Consider the following 9,345-nt stretch of genomic DNA (forward strand, 5'->3'; position numbering starts at 1 on the left):
TCATGTAGGATCTGATGGTATCACAATGGAAAATATTCATCATGAAGACTTTCACAAGCACAGCGTTCTTCTAAGCAGTAGATTCTTGGCATGTGAGAGAACAAACAAGTAATAGGAAGAGAAAAACACCTGCAGAAATACAAAGTTCTGCCCTTGCTGGGGAACACTATAGTGAGTCAGAAAATGCCTGATCTGTGGGTTTGTGAGGAAGAAAAAGAATCTCAATGACTGGCACAGACTGCAGGTGCAGGGTTATTTGTGGTATAAATACAGTTCATGTTGAGGGGCTTTCTTTAGGGGCAACGAGGTCTACATCTGCCCTCATCATGTACACATGCACACATATCATCACCACCACAACCGTCCTCACCATCAAATTCAGAAGTATGGCTCAGAGTGATTTCTATGGACTCCTGGCTAAACAGCTGACTTCCAATGGGCAGGCATGCTCCTGCTCACATTTTTATTTTCAAAGTTCCTTCACTCATTAGTTTCTCTCTCGCACACTCTCTGTTTCTATTTTTTGGTCCCCCCCACCATCTTTTGCTCCTGTCTTCTCTCTCCTTGTATTTCTCTTTCTGTTTCTCCCTCTTCTCTATTCCTGCACATCACTCTTTTTCTATGGCCCTTCTATCTCCCTCTATCTTCCCTTCTATCTTCTATCTTCTATCTTCCTCATTCCCTCTCTGTCTCTGTCTTTCATACACACAAACACACCAGCTCACTTGCTAAAAGGGCAGAAATACCAATACAGTGAGAAAGCATACTATAGAGTACAGGAGGAACAGATAAGAAGGCCCCAGCCTCTAATTGTTATGGGAAAACTGGGAATTGAGTTTTCAGATGTTATTGTGGAAATCTAAAACAGACTTTCTGGTCAATCTGGGAATAAACTTTATATCTTTGCAACATCCTATTGCTGTCCTTGAATAACTGAGAATCTACAGAAGAAAAATCAGCATTCACTGTCACTTAGGATCGTATTAGGTCAAAACCAAATGATCTATAAAGAGGCATTGTATTTAGGATCCCAAGGACCATTTCCCAGAAACTTGGAGCTAATCCAGCATCTCCCTGGTCTTAGGAAGTGGGGCTATGCTTACCTTGAGCATCCGCTATGACAGTAAGGAAGAGAAACGCAAGTCCCTGGAGAAGGCAGAGTCCCTGCATGGTCTTTCTGCTTCCTGTGTCCTCTGGTCACAGCATTGGCTTTCCCTTACTCCCTAGATAGGGAGCCCTCCCAGGTCTTAATAGGGCTCCTACAGCAGGAAGGGGATTATATAGAGCCATCCACAGACATGGCCATCTTCTGGGAGCCAATAGAAAACATCTATTGTTTAACATCTTCCCTTCCCTCAGAGACTGTAGGAAAAGGGAAGTGTCTGAAGTGAAAACATAAATTAGCTGCTGAATCTTATCTCTTTATATAAAATAGGAGCCTTTTTGATATCAAATTTCTTTCTGTCCTCAAGGCTGATACAAAATGCAATTATTTAACTCAGGGATTTGGTTCAATAGCAGGGTCAACCCTGTTGCTGAGATTAGTTAGGTGCAAGGTTTTGGGTCACTTCTATTACCCAGTGAAACCAAGAAAAGATGACTTTTGTTTAGTGAGACCGAGGATTCCAGTGTCACAGGACCAGCATGTTGTGGCTGCATGGAATCAAGATCTCCCTATCAGTAAGAAGAAAAAGGAAGGGGAGTTATGAATTGGGATTATAAAGATAAAAAGACTTTGAGGAATGAATAAAAGTACATCACAGGGATATGAGTGTTGACCTCATAGGCTCAACTTTCCACCCCTTTCATATCTAGGTCATAAGTGAAGCCTGTCCATAACTCTACTGACAATCTGAATTTATAGTCTGTCTTTCTCTCTTCATTCATATCTCAGAGAACTTTTACTGATTTCACATGTGAATACATTGTACTCCCCTGGGACATGGTGGAGTCACAGATTCCAAATTAGTTACATGGTCAATTCCCATTTTACAATTCAGCTCTGCTCCCTCTGATACTCCAGTCCTTATGGGATTGATGGGGTGACAGCCTGCTCCTGGGTCCTCCTTTTCAGCCTTTCTTTCTTTACTGTCTTCTCTTCCCTTCATTCTCATATAAACTGCTTAGTCCACTTTCACATTCTCTTCTGCCCTCTGCTCAACCTCTACCCAATATGGCATACCTCCTGAAGTGTTGTCTACTTGCTTGATCAATTACTATTACAGGGATATTAAAACATCCCACTTAAGATAGCAGCTCTGTCTATATCTCCATTTGCTTGTATCATCCAGGCTTCATGGATTTTGATGCTCTGCCATTATTTGCATGAATATATATGGTGGTTTAGTTTTCTTTACAAACTTTACATTTTATCATCATGAAAGGTCCTTCTTTAAATATTGTCATAGCTTTTGTCTTGGGGTCTACTTTTTCTTATATGAATATAGTTATACTAATTTTATTACAAGTAATGTTTTTTTCAAAATATTTTTGATTTTTTAAAAAAAGTAAATGACAGGAATGCATTTCAATTCTTATTACATGTATACAGCACAATTTTCATATCTCTGATTGTATATAAAGTATGTTGACACCAATTTGTTTCTTCATACATGTATCCCATCCTTGCTAATCCCCTGCCCCCTCCCTTTCCCTTCCACCCCTCTACCCTATCTAAAATTCATCTATTCCTCCCATGCTCTCCCTCCCTACCACGAGTAATGTTTTCATGTTATATCTCTTTAAATCCTTTTTCTTTGCATTTTTCAATGACTGTATTTATGGTTAATTTCTTATAGAAAACACAGTTACATACTGGTTTTAAAAACTATTTCTCTCTGACATGATTATAGATTAGGTATTTGAAGAATTAGAGGTGACCCACATATCCTTAATCCAATTCATCCAAAAGTTACATGTTGCAAAACAATAGTACAATATCAAATACCTGGAAATGGAATAATTTCAATTCTTTATAACCAGTTTCACAAATTCTTGGATTTTATCTGTCTCCTTTACAAGATTATGAACTCCCTGAATTTTTAAACAAGGAATCTACCCCGGTTTGTTTCATGCACTGAAATCAATTACTTGCTGAAATTGAGTATTGACTGAGCTGTGGTGAATTTAGCTCATGAGAGATATATTTGGCTGAATGTCCCAAGAGACAAATGTTTCTAGCACTATTGCCATATGTTTTAAAAAATTCCTCTTTATAATTTTACATGAAAAGTTAGGTATGTGTTTTACGATGGTAGCATCCTTTACTATTGTTTGTACCCAGGATATCAAGTTCTTTGTAATTCACGGAGGAAGTAGCCTCCAGTTTCACTAGTCTGCTTCTCAACTCCAAGAGTGAGGAGGTGAGCCTGACAGTGAGTGGCGGGAAGCCTTGGGTCTTTTTTTATTCTAAAATAGCCCTTCTGACAGAAAGTTGTATAGAGCAGATGGTGGGTTTCTCTAGCTTTAAGAATATTTGAATATTGTAAATTTAACAATTTGGCAATTGTTAAGTAAAATCATCCTCAGAACATAAACTATCTTTAATTTTCCCATTTTCAAATTAAAAAAATATTGTCTGGACAGTACACAGTATAATATTCATTTCATTAAACTGCCTACTTATTGACTTTCCCTAAAAAAAAAAAAAAATCAAAATAAGGATCTTAACTCTGTCACCAGCCATGCATGAGAGATCTAAATTTTGCATTCATTCTTACATTTAGTAGTTGGTATTTTTCATTTTATTCTGATAGATTATAGTGATATTGTGTCATAGTTTTAAATTGTTTCTTTAATGGCTAGTTTTGCTGAACATTTTTTACAGGCTTATTTGACATTCATGTATCTTTTCTGTTGAATTGTCTGTTGATGTCTATTTTCAGTTTTCAAATTGGATTTTTTAGTGTTGTTTTGACAAATTTTTATATATTCTAAATATAACTTCTTTATCAGATATTTGTTTTGCAAATATTTTCTCTCAGTCTGAAGCTTGTCTTTTTTTCTTCTTTACATGGAATTTTATAGAAAGAGAGTTTTTAATTATGAGTAAGTCTAATTTATCAATTTTTACCTTTATGGATCATGATTTTGGTGTCATCTAATAGCTCTTTGCAAAGCCCTAGATCACAAAGATTTTCTCTTAAACCATATTTTAAAAGTTTTGTGGATTTACGTTTTATGCTTAAACCCAGGATGCATTTTCAGTTAATTTTGTATAGGATGTGAAAGGTAAGGTTTTTCTTCTTTGCTCATGAATGCCTAATTGCATTGCCAGCACCTGTTGAAATCCTAGCTTTCCCCAACAAATTGCTTTTGCACCTTTGTAAAAACTCAGTTGACTGTTTGTGTGAGTCTATCAGTGTTCTCTGTTCTGTTCCATCCACTCACATGCCAGTCCCTTCACTTATGCCAGAGGGTCTTCATTATCATCACTGTAAATGTCTTGACAGTGCATGTACTGACTCCTCCAACATTATTATTTCCTCCCCATTTTTAGATATTCTCATTTCCTTTTTGCATAAACTTTAAAATAAGCTTGTTAATATGTATAAAGCCTTTTGACAGACTTTACATAATGATTTTAGCTAATGATTTTCTAAGCTACGAATACAGTGTGTCTATTTTTCTTTTTAATATATTTTATTCCTTTTTAAACTTCCTGCATGAAAAATCTTGGATATATCTTTTTGAATGTATACATAAATACGTGTTTTTCAGTTATTGCAAATGATATTTTATTATGTTTCTAATTTTTATTTTTGATTAATTCTTGTATATATAAATTGCAATTATTTGTTCCTTATGGGAAAACACATAAAATTTATTATCTAAAGACCATTTTTAACTGAATAGTCAGTCTTTGATCTTAATCCATGTGGCAGCTGGTAGAGAATTTCCTTCCTTATAGGGCTATGTGGTGTTCCATTGTACTATAGACCACATTATGCAATGTACCTTAGTAATGTTTTTTCTTTGTTTCTATATACATTATTATTTTATTTTATATTTTTGTACCAAAGATCAAACCCAGGGACACTTAACCACAGAGCAACATCCCAAACTCTTTTAAAATGTTTTACATTGAGACAGGGTCTTGCTAAGTTGCTTAGGGCTCTCCTAATATGTTAAGGTTGGCTTTCAACTTGTGATCTTCCTGCTGTAGCCTCCTGAACCTCTGGGATTTCAGGCATGTACCACTGCACCTAGCTTTGTGTTATGGCCCAAGGAAAAAGTAGCCATGTTAGTCAACTTTTCATCACTGTGACAAAATACCTGACAAAAATAACTTAAAGAAGAAAAAAATTGTTATGGCTCATGATTTCAGAGATTTCAGTATGGTTGGATGGTTCCAATGCTTTGGGCCAATGTGGAAAGGCAGGGCAGAGGAAATCTGCTCAATTCATGGCTGCCAGGAGGGAGAGGAGAGGGAAGAGAAAGAGGCACTGAGGGAGGTGGGGAAGGGGTTGGGGACAAGATAGCTCTTATAGGCATACTTCCAAGGACCCATACCCTTCAACTAGGTCCTAGCTCGTATAGTTCCCACCAACTTCAAGTAATTTATTCAAATTATAAATCTGCTGAAAGATTACTCCCCTGATGAGGTTAGAGTCCCCATGTGATTTAATAACTCCACAAAGCTGCACATCTGAACAGTGCTGCGGTGGGTATGTAGCCTTCAATACATAAGCCTTTGGGGGACTTTTTAGATCCAAAGCATCATATTCTGTCCCTGTTCCCCAAAGGCTCATGGGTATCTCATAGTGCAAAATGCATTCAATTTTCAAGAGTCTCCATAGTCTTTAAAGTCCCAGCATTTCCTAAAAATCCATGTCCAAAGACGTCCAAAGCATTCCCTAAAAAAGCACGTCCAATCTGAGACTCAAGGCAGCTATTAACTGCAAAAATAAAAAAAATGACAAATTACATATGTCCTACATACAATTGTGGGGCAGGTAAATATTCCTAGTTCAAAAGGAGAGAAAGACGGGGATATAAAGGAAAGACTGGATTAAAGTAAGACTGAAACCCAGGAGGGCAAACTTTAAATCTGGTAACTCCATGTCTGGCATCTGGGGAACATGGTGGTGGACTGTGAGCTCCTAGGGTTTAGGCATTTCTGCCTCTATGACCTTGCCAGTTGCAGCCCACATGACCTCTTTTGGGTTGACTCTACTCACTTCTTGCAGCTTTCCTTAGTAGACATTCCACATTCTTGGCACCTCTAACTTCCTGGGGTGTCCACTTCAGTTTTGGCTTCAATTTCAAAGCCTCATTCATTCCCTTCTCATGGGCTGCCCCCAGAAATACCACCTGCCACACACTGTCTGGCCTCCCAGGCTTTCTTCTGAAATCTTGGTATTAGCCTCTGTGTCCCTGTAACTCTTGTATTCTTCATGCCTGCAAAACCAGCACCAAATGGATGATGCCAAATTCTGCAGCAATTTGAGCAGTAGTGTGGCTCACTTGGGTCACAAATGCAGTGGCCTCTGAGTGCCTAGAAAATGGATCACAGTGTACTATACCCTGTGGAAACAACTTCTTAGGTAGTTCTGTGGAATCAGGGCTCTTTTCTCAAAGAAAATTCTTTTGAACAAGCTTTCACCTGTACACTTTTGAGTCTGCAATGGTTAGAATCTTGCTAATACCCAAGATGCCCTCAGGGCACAAGGGTACAAAGTGCTTGGGTACTTTGTGATAATGGCACTAATCTCTTTAGAATTTCTTTAGCCTCAGTTTTATAAGTGATTTTCTGGGCTAACTGCAGGTCTCTCTAATCTTTTTGCTCTACTTCTTTTTTTTTTTTTCTAATTTTAAATGTAAACCTAGCTACCAGCAGCCAGAAATATCCATGCCACATCCTGAATGAAGTACTACCTTGGAATTTACTCTGCCATATGAGCACTGAGGGGACCTCACAGATCCAAACCATAACAGAATGTAAAAATTCTCTTTGAAAAAAGTGTTTCCCTGGAGCAAAGCTCTTTTACTGTAGGTGAAGATGTGGCTGAATACCTGGATTATTCCGGCCATTTTAGAGGACAGGGTCTAGCACTTCTTAGCAATGTAGAAGTAAAAAATTCAGGATTGATTTCTTAAAGATGGCTAGACAAACCCAGGTTCTCTCTCTACTTAGTGTATAGGGAATTTTTTTTCATTATCAGACAGTACAGTGGTTTGCCCATTTTTCCCTATGTGAGAGTAGAGATAATATGTTTCCCTCTGAAGCATACTTTTCAGACAGGACTGAATGTGCCCTGAAGGACACTTAGTCCTTCACAAAAGGATCAGGAGTGTCTTCAGGAAAACTTTTGTTTCCTTTGGTTGATTTAGGACAGACAGTTGGAGAAATAGATCACTCGGCAAATAATGTACCCTGAGCTTTCTCTCTCCCTGCTCAGACATGGTGACTCAGCTCTGGAAAGGGGCTGGCCTTATGCCTCTGAACATGTAAGTCTGTGGCAGCTATGAAGCCTCCAGGTATTCACAAGCATTCTCTTATTTAACATCCTGGACAACACGGGATGTTGTTGAGGTCTCTGCCAGGCTCTCATGATTTACTATTGCTCCTGAAGCTGTGACTGCTTCATGCTGAGCACCTACATGTAATAGTAAGGGGAAAGACCCCCTACATCCTTTCTATACTCAATTTTTTTTTCCAGGAGTCCATTCAAATCCTGGTTCTGGAATCTTCTTTGTAACAAGCATCCTCAGTTTGTTTTAACCTGGGACCTTGCCTCTTTTGTTTTCTCATTTTCCTGGTGCTTTATTAGTGCAATAAGAAGTGGGGATGTTCCCTTCAGTTTTGGCTTCAATTTCAAAGCCTCATTTGAAGGAAGAAGAGACGCGAGACAAGTCACCGGAGAGGTTCCACTTTATTACAAAAGGCTGTGGGCTTATATAGATCTAAGGAGAGGTGGCAGGGCTTAGGTAAGTGACGGGTCACCTGTTTATTGGTAAGTTTTTCCAGATGTCAGTTCCGGAGCCCATAAAATTAGTTCTTATTGGGGCTAAGGTTCCCCGCCAGCGAGATTTGAATATTGGGAGAATTGGCACCAGCAGGAGTTTTTTGAGCCGGTGGGAAAGGGAAAGGCAGGAAGAGAAGCTCCTCAGGCACCACGTTGGGGTTTTTGGGGTGTGGCTGCCGTTATACCTTTTCCCAACATCATTCATTCCCTTCTTATGGGCTGCCCCCAGAGATACCAGCCAAAGAGAACTTTAGACAACACAAAGATCCTGGGATGAGAAAAACTTTTGGGAAGTGGATGCGAAGGTACCCAGTGTGATGTGCATTACTGAGTGTGCATCTTGTCCTTACTGCATTTTCTGGAAAATGATACTGTACTTCTCTAAAATCTAAGCCTCGGTGACTGGATTACAAGGGCCAAGGAAACATGATGTAACATATGATAACAGCAGGGATGGGCCCATGGGACCAGGAACCAAGTTAGGGCGGGCCAGGAGTGGGTGTCCTTTTTTAGTGTTCTCAGAGCACAGAGAACATGAAGACTGTAGGGACTCTGCTGATCTGATAGCAGTCCCAGAGACCTCAAGGGTTATATGAAGGTGTTCCATGATGTTCTTTCTCAGCTTTATCTCAATCTTCATTGCATGTGATATTATCTGTGAGGTGGCATGTGAAGACTTCCATGATGGTATTGAGACCAGGGAGAAGAAAGAGTTGGAGTCAGGGGAAGTCCCTAGCATGTTCTCCCCATAAACCATCATCTGGGGTTATTCACACTGTCTGTGTGGCAAAGTCTGCACTCAGCATTTCTGAGTCCCACCTCAGAAATCTAACTGCCTTTATGCACTAAGAGGTGTGAAGACCAAATTGGTTTCAGAGATATTCTAGGCAATGTGGGTAAATATCCTCTGGGGAATGGGGATGAGGTAGGATGTGGCTTTATATAGAAGAGATACTGAAGGTAATAGAGGTTATGGAATTTAAAACATCTGTTCTCTGAAAGGGAGCATCTGGTTCTCTTGGGATTATCCTTTAAGGAATGCTTTTCTAACTTAAATGTTTCTAGCTTACATTCTATTTTCCTTTTTCTCTGTGACATTTTTGACTATCTTGTGACCTCAAAGAATAGAAAACAGTCTGTGTTCTCCATGTTTATGGCTTCTCTAATGATTTCAGATATGAATTTGTAGTTAAGACATATCATTAGATTAAAAAAAGTCATAAAACTTTAGGGTGAGATAGTGGAGAAATTCCATTTTACTGAAAGATATTAGGCTTTCTTGAACATTTTGTTTGAATGGAATTATACTTACAAATTTTGAAGTTGGTAGCTCTAACAACTATCCAAAAGGTCTTTAATCACAGACTCTGAGGTTGTC

This window comes from Marmota monax, unplaced genomic scaffold, assembly GCF_021218885.2.
Source record: "Marmota monax isolate L192 unplaced genomic scaffold, Marmota_monax_Labrador192_F-V1.1 WCK01_AAM20220418_F8-fsc00186, whole genome shotgun sequence".
Lineage (NCBI taxonomy): Eukaryota > Metazoa > Chordata > Mammalia > Rodentia > Sciuridae > Marmota > Marmota monax.